Source organism: Lycium barbarum, chromosome 1, assembly GCF_019175385.1.
Source record: "Lycium barbarum isolate Lr01 chromosome 1, ASM1917538v2, whole genome shotgun sequence".
Taxonomy (NCBI): Eukaryota; Viridiplantae; Streptophyta; class Magnoliopsida; order Solanales; family Solanaceae; genus Lycium; species Lycium barbarum.
The window spans coordinates 127,343,548-127,354,640 of record NC_083337.1 but is presented as its reverse complement, the minus strand read 5'-3'; positions in this window follow the sequence as shown (position 1 = coordinate 127,354,640).

The window sequence follows — 11,093 nt, the reverse complement described above, 5'->3', positions numbered from 1 at the left end:
TTTTTTCAAAAAAGAAAGGGGATGCTACTAGTACTCGACTGTGAGGGTTTGAATCTCTTGATAATTTACCCAAAATACACTACATATACACCTACATTATTGAAATAGATATATACTACTTTAATATAGAGAATATTACTCCAAAAAATAATAGATTATACCTGAAAAATCAAAAAGAAAAGGCTTGCAAAAGGTTTTTGGAGTGTTTGTTGTTGAAGGCTTGATTCAATCTCCCCATTTGATCTTCAGGTTGCCTTTGCAAGAGGTAATATCTTTATACTACTATTTATTTCAGCTTCAGTCTTTATATGAATTTAAATGATCACATTGTTGTTTAAATATGTGTTTGAAGCTTTATTTCACTAATTTTGATATATTTCTGCCTAGTTTAGTTGATGGTAAAGTGTTGTTGTTGTTTAAATTGACATAATGAGACTGAGTCTGTTTCTGAATCATGTTTGGGGTTTGTTTTGTTGTCTATCCTTCTGGGATATAGAACTAAAAATGAGATATAGAGGGTGGTATATGGAGCTCAGTATCATTGTATCAAGTTGTTTAAGGTTCCAGTTTGTTATATGGTGCTAGTTTCATTAGCGATTTTAAGTGTTTAGTCCTTTTCTTATGATTTTTGTTCCTCATGTTGTGAATATGGTCTTGTCTGACAATAATAGATCAATTTTGTCTACTAGTTTAGTTGTTTGATATGGTTTTTGGTCCTAGACATGGTCTCAGATTGACTCTGATATAAAAAGCTTAAATTTTTTCCTTTAGAAGTCAAAATGGATCCTTTTCCATCACTTGTTGGTTTTGAATCACCTTTAATGGTTTAACATCCTTTAAAAAGGGTAAGTTAAGGTTCTGAAATTTCCTTGTTAGTGGAATCTTTGAAGTCTTAAAACTCACCTCTGAATCTGTGTGTATTGCTAATGTTTACCTAGAATCTGCTATAAAAGGAAAGAAGGAGGTTGTTTTGCTTAACTATTGTGTATGGATCTCTTTTTTGTAGTCTCCTCCTCTCTTGTTGGCCAGTTACCTAGGAAGCTGTTATGTTTAGTTTGAATTTTGAAGTGCTAAATGGGCATACTTTACACATTGTTGTTGTTGAATGAGTAGGAGTATAAAAGGGGTTAAACTAAACCTAGGAAGCAAAATCAGAACTTAGTATTAGCATAGTCTCTTGTTCTTTCCTTCTATGTGCTTACCTTTTTGGAAACTTGATCTCAGATTAAATTTCTCTTTCAAAATAATGTTAGAAGTTGATTAAGATTTAAACCTCATTGGGCTTACAATATTTTGCTTTTAAGAAGTTGAATAGGTGGCTTACATGTGATATCTGTGTTGCTTGCACTTTACCTTTTTCTTGCCTAATATTGTCACCTAAAAGACTAAGAATAAGGGTTCTGAACTAAGATTAAAGTTGTTTTAAGAAAATTGATGAGATACCTGCCTTATGACATACTCTTTTGTTGTTCATTTGTAAAAACTTGAGATCGCCTCATGTCTACTTTTGTTCCTTATGTGCTTGTTTGAAATTGAACCATGACTGCTACACTGTCAAAAGACTTAAGATAGTATCATGCTCCCTTTGCCTTTGTTGTGGCCTGTTGGAACCTATTTGGATTTTCTATCTGTGTTTTGGTTTATTTGTGTAGTTTTTGGGAATAAGATCAGTTAGACTATCTTTTGAGACTCTGGTAATGCCTCCACAGGACTCACTATGTATTGAGATGGTTTTTGCGACTAAGCTGAGATCATTCTGTGTTCATGATAGATCTTGACTTGAAACCCTGGGGGTATTGATGAACTTGTGGTTTGCATTACTTTATTCCTTGACCTATTTAAACTAAAACTAGCCTGAAAATAACTTTGGACTTATTACTAGCTACTATGACCCTTGGATAGGTACAAACTAGTTTAAGAATGGTTCCTGGCATTGTTTCAGTTTCTTGCTAACTAAAATGAACTTATGATTGGCTAACTCATCACTTAGTCTCCTTTGATTTCCAAATTCCCCCCTAGAAAGTGCAGAAGTAAAGACTATAAGTATGGTCCTTGACCTGTTTTCTGTCTCATTTACCTCAATCTTGTACTACTTCATTTCCTTGCCTTTCCACTATCAACACTACTTGTTTAGTCACCTAAAAAGTGTGCCATGCCTTCCTTGATTATGCTATGTTTGGTTCTGAACTTTGATACTCAATGCCATGCTAAAACTGAAATCAAAACTGCTTTTACAAGAATAAATGTAGTACCTGCCTACTTGTATCTGCCTTTGTAGCTAGTTTGTGAATTTCTAAGGCCCATGTACATGATTTCCCACCTCTGCCTACTTACTTATGACCATAACAGTTTTAGTCTAGTATTTTGAGCCCAGGACAGTGTCATGAACCTATTTTGGCCACAGTTAGGACTATCTGGATCTGTAATTACTCTCATATAAGTCTCCTGTCATTTGTGATTTGCTATGTTTGCACCTATGTTAGCTTCACCCTCTTAAGAACTTTTTTTTTTTTAATTAAAGCCACCATAAAGGGTGGAAATTTATTAAAATAGGTCAAATTGTACAAGCAGGGAAGAAAAAAGAAGAAAAATCTAAGAAAATAGAAATGCTAAAACTATACTAATCCTAATAACACCACAAGAAGAAAACTAACTAGTTCCAAGGCCTTGTCTTGTATCCATTTTTCACATCTACAAGTCTTACAGATGGAATGGATCAAGAACTCATGAAGTAGAACCTCAGGCTTTTGGTTGTAATAAGTCTCTTCCAGTAGAGTTTTTATAGGACTTGCACAGCTTCACCATATAACCAAGCTCACAGATCAACACAGGTCTGCATAGACTGCTGAATCCTCCTGCATACTGATCCATCAAGATGATTGCTCCTTGTGTAGTGATGCACCTTCTATGTAGCACTTCTTGTATCCATTGTAGTAGTACTGATCCAACCTTCAAACTCCAAATCAATCCAATATCAGTCTAATAAACAACCAACTAGATATAGTACATCCTTCAGTAGATTGGACATAACATTAATACCACACACTGAAGACGGCACTATTAGTCTAATAAACCCTCTTATATATAGTATACCCTCTTAAGAACTTGTTGATCCTGTCTTGGCTATTCTTTATGCCATAACTAAATTCTGTTTGATCCCACATTCATGTTAAACCTATCATGTTCTTCCTAGTTGTGCCATGGTTATATTATGAGTCTCAAACACTTGTTGTGTCTTGCCTTAGTTATCTTTGTATTGCCTAAAGCTATGTGTTTTCTTCACCTTGTGTCTGATGAACTACTCTGCGGCATTTTTTGCTTCTGTGATAACTGGCCTTGCATATGTGTTTGATTGTTCAAGCCTTGGTCAGTGGCCAAAACTTGAGTTTGAAATTGTGTGGATTTCTGGGGAATTTGTGGCCTGTACATGACTTGGATGTGGTGTTTAGAGTCAAGGTTAACTGAATGTGTAGTGTATATCAAGTGTATACGGAGGGTATGCCCTTTAAAGGGTTTTGCTCTTCATTTTTTCGTGGGTACACTGATAGTATATCATGCATATTAGAGTCTTGACACTTAGAAATTTAAGAAGAAAACTAAGTAGTATATCAGTGGTATATTGTGTATACCACAGCTTTGACACTTAAAGAGAAATTTAAGAAGAGAGTGAGTTTGGGCCCACTGCTTGGGCCCGTCATTTGTGATTTGTGTGTCTGAGCTACTATCATTGTTTTGGGCCTTCTTTTTGCAATGTTAGGGACAGCTTTTGAGTTGTTATTATATGGGCTTGGCCCAAATCTGATGTAATTCATTTTTTGGGCATTATAATAATTATCATTTTAGTTTTTAATCTTGTACTAAATTTAATTTGTGAGCATATACTAATATCATGTATGTCCTTTACCTCTCTGTCCATCCAAACCTCGTTGGTGGGCCCCAACGGGGCCAGCTAACGTATCTAGATCGAGTCAGCCCGGCTTGGAGCGAAAATGGAGCATACATTGGAATTAAGACGAGACTGATTGCACAAATATTTTCCTTTTTGGGCTTAGTCGGTCCAAATTCTCTACCTCAATTAAATTGTTGTTTACATAATTATTGCGCCAATTGGAACCCTTATGAGATTGTCGTATTTTAAAGTCGCCAAAATGAATTTGCAACAAAATTAAGACATGGTTGTAAAGCATTAATGCAAATTGTGACTGATTTGATTAAAGGACCAAAACTGTCGACTTTGTAAAATGTGGGACTGATTTGAACATTTACGAAAACCTATGGACTTGGACGTGTGGACTAATTTGGACAAAACTTGTGAGATTAATTATGATTATTTAGACTTAGGCTAAAAAATAAAATTTGACTAAAACTTAGCAAAAGATAGAATAAAAAATAGACTATATATATGTAGAATATTATATGAACTATAATAGTATACCAAAATTATGTTCTTAAAAACTATTTTCCTATACTCTAAAATATTTTTTCAAAACTATTTCTGGGTGGACTTACGTAGAGTCCTACTTAGGTAAGAGCTTTCGGGTATTAGTTTAAGTGTTCGAGTCCGACACCCTAAACGCCCAAGTTGGGCGAAATTTTACCACTTTTGATTCTTGAAACGTGGTATATTTTTGCATAAATGACTAATTTCTATTTGCGGAAATATGAAACAAAAACTATTTTTATTACAGTCAATTTATATTTGAGATAAGGGTCAAAAACACACCTTAACTATCACTTTTTTTTAGTTTCATACCTAAACTATCATAGGGTTGAGAAAACTACCTAAACTATCACTATCTAGTTTGCAAAACATACCTGAACTAAATGTGTGAACTCACTCTCCAAAAGGCAAGTGAAGCTGAAATTTTCTCAAAACATTTGTCCACATGGCATAAGTAATATTATGGTGGCACCTACATGAAAATTAAAAAATAATATTTTTTTATAAAAAAAAAAAAAAAAATTGTACATTTTTTTTCAAAAAAAAATCAGCATTTTAAAAAAAATGGATTTAAAAAAAATTGTAAAAAAAAAAATCAAAAAATTTAGAAAATCAGAAAAAAAAATGATTTAAAAAAATGGAAAAGTTGATTTTTTTAAGAAAAAAAATGTGAAAACTAAATAATCAGTTTTCTTATTTTTTTTAACTTTTCCAATTTTTAAACTATTTTTTATTTTCTATAATTTTTTATTTTTTTTTACAAAAATTATTATTATTCAGTTTGTTTTTTTAAAACAAATAGCTTTTTAAAAAAAAAAATCATGTAGGTGCCATTGTGACATTATTTCTTCACGTGGACAACACTTGGCAACATTTTTATATAAAATTGAGAGTGTAGATCACATGCCATTCAAGAATAATTTGAGATGTGTTTTACAAATTAGATAGTGATAGTTTAGGTAGTTTTCTCAACCTTCTGATAGTTTAGGTATGAAACTCAAAAAACAGTGATAGTTGGGGTGTGTTTTTTACCCTTATCTCTTTATATTTACAAAGGCATATTATTAGAACCCGTAGGTTAACCGTATCTTACAGATCCTTAATACCAGGGTGTCAAACACCTTCTTCGGGGATCACCAGAACCCTTACCCATACTTTGGTTAGATTAGGATTCTTTTAAAACTTAACTGCTTTAAATAAACCCTTTTCAAACTGATTTTTCTAATTTCCTAAAAAGTAGGTGGCGACTCTAAAATAAGTCCATTTAGAGCACCATCCATGTAGAAGTATGTTTTTTTCTTTTTTTCGGTACGATTGACAACTGTACTTCCCCGGGACACTTTCTTTTTTAAATGAGGCAAGTGCACTGGTGCTTTATCGCTAGGCATATCTCTAATAGCATCAGCAATCTCATGTCTTGTTACTGCTTGAACCAGTTGTTGCTTCTCTGCCATAGATAAACAGGGTCCTTGGTTAGTCATCTTAGTGTTGGGGCATGGCATGACCTCATTACCATAGCGCATAAGATTTGTAAAAAAATTATAAACTCTACTTCCGCATCCTTTGGATCAGTTAGTTTCATCCCATTCTCATAATATATTATTGTAATGGTGTTCCTGCTAGCGCTGATTTTCAGTTGAGCATGGAAATATTTGGCATTTTCATCACCAATATCAATCCAGAAGGCTCTAGATTTTTGTCTCATGACTTTCTCTTCAACACTACTCCATTTCTCAATCTCACTGATAAGCTACTTCTCTTGATCAAATAATCTCTGACATAGTGGTTGAGTAACAATGACAACTTGCACTTGTTCAAGATGTTGTCTGGCTTGATTCAGTTTGGTAGCATAGGATGTCGTTAAGGCATTGAGATCTTTCAGTTCAAGCTTCAGTTGTTTCAGCCTATGTCATTGGTAAATATTATTGTAATAATTAATAATGTAATGCTAGGTTGTTATGCACAAATATAACATAAAGAATGTTATGTACTAATATATTATTTATTGAAAATAGTTATAACGTATTGAAGTCCCACATGACATCCTATAATTTCGTTAATAGAATGGATATTTTCAATAATAAAGAGCTATTGAGGTTCAATAGGTAGAATGAAGAATATTTTTAACCCAAAAATCAACACTAAGTGCATTTGGGGTTCCAATAGGTAGAAAAAGATAAATTAAAAGTATTCTCAATACGTTTGAGGCATTTTTTAACCATTTACGTTTTATTTACTTTAAGAGCATTTGTGTTTTAAACTATCATATTAGGTGAAAGAACTCACTCAAACAATTGCCATCTTTTTAATCAATAAGGGGCTCAACTAGTTCACAACAATTGTTCCTACATGAGGACTAACGATTATGTTGGTCATGATTGACAAAACTTCTTGAATCTATGTGTGGTCGCTCTTGATACTTTTCTAGCCAGTTGCTCATGGCTAGGATCTTAATCTATTTTATTCTTTTATGATCTGATTGGTCACAACTGGCACACCCCTCATGCGTCTAGGCTACCAGTCCTGACGCCTATCCAATGGGTTACGACTCAAGGGATGGCAATGGGGCGGGGCGGGTTTAGGCAAGTGCGGGTATGCGCGGGTGCGGTGCGGGTCTAAATTTTTAAAAATTAATTTTTTGCGGGGCGGGTGTGGGTGCGGGTTAGGGATTTTAAAATATTACAAAATCCTAAAACATACGACTACGGCTTATTTTTTCTTGACAGAGTAAAACAACGGCTAAGTCCATCTTAGCTAAACTCTAAAACAAATACCATCTCTGTTAATTTCTCAAGGTAAATGTATAAACCTCTGATAATTTTTTGTTTTCGTTCTCTTTATTTGATTATTATGTCCTTTAGTCTCTCTTGTTTTTGCTCTCTTTATTTTATTTCTGTGAGTCTCTCTCGTTATTTTATTTCTTGGTAGTGTTATTTCATTTAAATTCTTCAAAAAATTATCCTTGTCTACAACCAATAACACTATACAGTTCCCATTGAGCCTCACTAATAGTATTTAAATTCTGTATTTTGTACTTATAGATAAGCATGAAATCTCAAAATGAAGAAAATTCGGTTGGTTCATCTTCAAGTACTCTTCCTGTGCCCATTGAGGGTGAGAGCCAAAGGTCTTCTCAAATTATTGAATTTACTGAATCTGAAAAAAGGAAATTGAAGTCTAAATCATGGAGACATTTTAAACCGGTAAGCGTTAATGGTGTTCGCTATGGTATTTGTAATTACTGTAATGCTCGTATCAAAGCAAATAGAAAATGCGGGACATCGTCTATGTTAGAACATTTTCGTAGATGTCCTAATAAGCCAAGAAATTTGGAAAACGATAGCGGTTTGGGGTGTGATGATAGTAGCCAAACATTATTTCGATCAAGATGTTTCACATAAAGAACTTGCTCACGCCATTATATTGCATGAATATCCCCTGTCTATAGTAGATCATGTAGGATTTAGAAAGTTTGTTGCTAGTCTTCAGCCATTGTTCAAAATGGTGTCAAGGAACACAATCAAAAATGATATTTTGAGGATTTTTGATAATTTGAAATCAAAAACTTCTAACTTATTGGAAAAACTCACAAGTAGAATTGCAATTACTACTGATATGTGGACTTCAGACAATAACAAAAAAGGATTCATGGCTATTACAGCGCATTTTATTGATGATTCATTGAGGCTTCAGAGTCATATTCTTAGATTTATTTATGTACCTACCCCACATGATAAGGATACTTTGTGTAGTGCGTTGATTAATTGTTTGTTAGAGTGGAATCTTGAAAGAAGAATATCAACCATTACAATTGATAATTGTAGCACAAACAATGCAATGATGAAGACTTTGTTAGATGAGAAACTTTGTAAAAGCGATTTATTGTTGATGGGTCGATTGTTTCATGTGCGTTGTGCCGCATACATCTTGAATTTGATTGTGCAAGAAGGGCTAAAGGTGATAGGAGATAGTGTTAATAATGTGCGCAACAGTGTCTTATATTGGATAGGGTCATCAAGTAGAATTGAAAGGTTTGAATAAGCTGCACGGTTGTTACATATTTCTTGTAACAAAAAGTTTGAGTATGATTGTCCAACTCGTTGGAACTCAACATATCTAATGTTGAAAATGGCCCTAGACTATAAAGATATGTTTATGAAGTTGAGTCTAACTGACACTAGTTATCGTTGTTATCCAACTGAAGGGCAATGGAGTGCAGCAGAAGAAGTTTGTTGTAAGTTGAAGTTTTTTTATCATATTACTGAACAACTCTCAGGAAGTCAATATCCAACTTCAAGTCAGTACTTTTAAAAAGTTTGTGAAATTAAGCTAGAATTGGAAGTTTGGGTTAAAAGTTCTAATCTTTTAATTAGCTCTATGGCATCGGCAATGTTGTTGAAATATAAGAAATATTGGGATGACGTACATATTTTTATGGGTGTGGCTGCTATCTTTGATCCGAAGTATAAGATGAAGTTGGTGGAGTTTTATCTTCCACATATTTATGGTGAAACAATTGTTTTAGATAAGATTCAAGAAGTTCGAACCCACTGTTTCGATCTCTTTCAAGAGTATAAGAGTATAGTACCTGCTACACATGGAGCATCTAGTTCTAATGAAGTTGTTGGTTTTATTGAGGTTGATCGTCTGTCTAGCTTTGATAGATTTGTCGCTTCGAGTAGGGCTAATATGGACACAAGATCGGAGCTAGATTTGTATTTAGAAGAAAGTTTGCTACCTCGAACTCCATCGTTCGACAATTTAAGTTGGTGGAAGACAAATGGATTAAAGTTTCCTACTTTGCAGAATATGGCTCGTGACATCGTAGCTATTCCTGTCTCCACAGTTGCTTCAGAATCGACATTTAGCACTAGTGGGAGGTTGATTAGTACGCATTGTAGTAGACTTCATCCTACTACTTTGGAGGCTTTGATGTGTGCTCGCACTTGGTTATGGAACGAAGTAAATGGTAAGTAATTCTCTCAATGACTTATTATGATAATAAAGTTTTCATTTTTTTTTATATTATATTGATTAATTGGATTGCATACGTTTCTTTTCAAATTTGACTTCTACGGTCGACAAAGTTTCATGTCCAACATTACTTGACGAAGAGGAAGAGCTGGATTCAAGTGGACTTACTGGGCTATAGCTACTTTATGTATCTGGTAAAAAGATTCAAAAAAATAGCATCCACTGTTCAGCAAATACTTGCCTATTTTGCTGAATTCTTATCTAGGGAACTTGACAAAGAGTGATGGTTGTCAATTTGTTGGAAATGCTTCAGACGTTAGAGCATTGTTAGACCATTGTGTGCTCTTTACTTTTTATTGGTCAAGCTGTTGTAGAAGCTTTATATTGCATCATTGTAAAGTAATTTCCAGTTGTAAGCATTGCTTATTGTTAAGTTGTCAATCCTTATTTGTTATCAGGAAATGCCTTTCTCATTTGTCTTTACGGCACTGCAACACATCTTAGAATTGTTTCAGTATAATGGAAAGTGTGGAGTACTACACTAATGTTATAGCCAAGAGCCAAAAGACCAAAAGCTAAAATGAAAGTTTGTCTCCTGATATCTTTCAAATTTATCTGTATGATGTATAAATCGAAGCCATTATGCGTACGAGGATTTCAAATTTTTATCTTTTGGTATCTTTCAATTTTTTATCACATGCGTCTACTAGGATTCTTGACAACCTCGATCAGGTTCGACATTGACCATTAAGCAGAAGGTGCTTAGTCTCGAGAATGTGAAGATCTCTTGGTAATATCATCATGTTGTTAGATTTCAAATGATTTCCTGTTGAATCCTTGTTGCTTAAGGACTAAAAGATTCTTTTATTATTGTATGTACTTCATGTTTGTGTGTTGGGAGAACGCCACTAAGTTGATGAATTGGGATTTAGACATGTAATAGATATATTTCACTTCATTTAGTGGGAAAATGATATCTTGTTTGATGGCACATTTCCTCTGACCAGTTATGTGTCCAAATGTCCTCACTGCTTTTGAGTCTCAAATTGAAGAAAGTGGATATGATTGATATGGATAAAAAGCTATCATTCCATAGTTCTATGGTTTAATGAGCTATATAAGGGATCTAAAAGTTTCACTTACTTTTAAATCATTAGTCTGGCTTATGGTATCAAAGAATGTTTAGCTGCAAAAGAGTATATGTGGGATTGTAAATTTGTCTCCTGGTATCTTTCAAACTTTACATGAAAAAAAAAAATCTGGTTGTAATTTCAAAAAAAAAAAAAAAATTAAAACAAGAATGCCGGGCGGGGTGGGGCGGGTTTATGTGGGTGTGGTGCGGGGCGGGTTTTCGTGGGTTTAGAGGAAATGCGGGGCAGGGCGGGTTATAATTTTATGGGTTTAGACAGAACCCGCACCGCACCACTGCCATCCCTAGTTACGACTGACACCCTTATAGTTCGGGTCACCATTCTTGGAATTCTACAAGCCACCATTCTGAGTCGCAACCTTAAACATCGTATTGATCAATTTTTTCGAATACTTATTATAGATTGAGCATGATAGTTAGTCCAAAAGACTTGTCTATAAGGTAGGAGAACACATTCAATCTATAAACTCAATACCATACTCTTTGCAGTTAATGCTTGGCTGAATTTGTTCACAATTAAATAAGTAG